At 42.6% G+C, this 500-nt stretch overlaps 1 long non-coding RNA gene across 1 annotated transcript in view; it reads left to right on the forward strand.

Moving 5' to 3' along the window:
- The first annotated feature begins 359 nt into the window (after positions 1-359).
- LOC123024662 overlaps positions 360-500 on the forward strand; it is a 622-nt gene continuing 481 nt past the window's right edge. The window contains exon 1 of the long non-coding RNA XR_006414966.1: positions 360-478. This is a non-coding gene — a long non-coding RNA (uncharacterized LOC123024662). The remainder of the gene's footprint in view (positions 479-500) is intronic.

Below are 500 nucleotides of genomic sequence, written 5' to 3' on the forward strand. Positions count from 1 at the left end.
CGACTTTGATGGTTGCACGGTGGTTGGAATGGGAAGAGATCTTGAGCTGTGCAAAAAAACCAACTCTGGGAGGGTTTTTAACAAATCGCATTGTTTTCGATGGAACAATCGCGCTATCTTAGGGGTAGGGATTTTCACCAGGCTAGGGTAAGGTTTGGAAAAACTAGTGGTCCAGGCACGATTTTTATGGTTGCATTCGGCTTGGAATGGGAAGAGATGTTGAGCTGTGCAAAAAAACCAACTCTGGGAGGGTTTTTAAAAAATCGCATTGTTTTCAATGGTACAATCGCACTATTTTGTGGTTAGGGATTTTCACCAGGCTAGGGTTAGGGTTGGAAAAACAAGGTGTCCAGGTAAGATTTTGATGGTTGCATTGGGCTTGGAATGGGAAGAGATGTTTTGCTGTGCAAAAAAGCCAACTCTGGGAGGGTTTTTAAAAAATCGCATTGTTTTCAATGGAACAATCGCCCTATATTAGGTTTAGTGATTTTCACCAGGCT

This window comes from Varanus komodoensis, unplaced genomic scaffold, assembly GCF_004798865.1.
Source record: "Varanus komodoensis strain SLA01 unplaced genomic scaffold, ASM479886v1 scaffold2484, whole genome shotgun sequence".
Classification (NCBI taxonomy): Eukaryota; Metazoa; Chordata; class Lepidosauria; order Squamata; family Varanidae; genus Varanus; species Varanus komodoensis.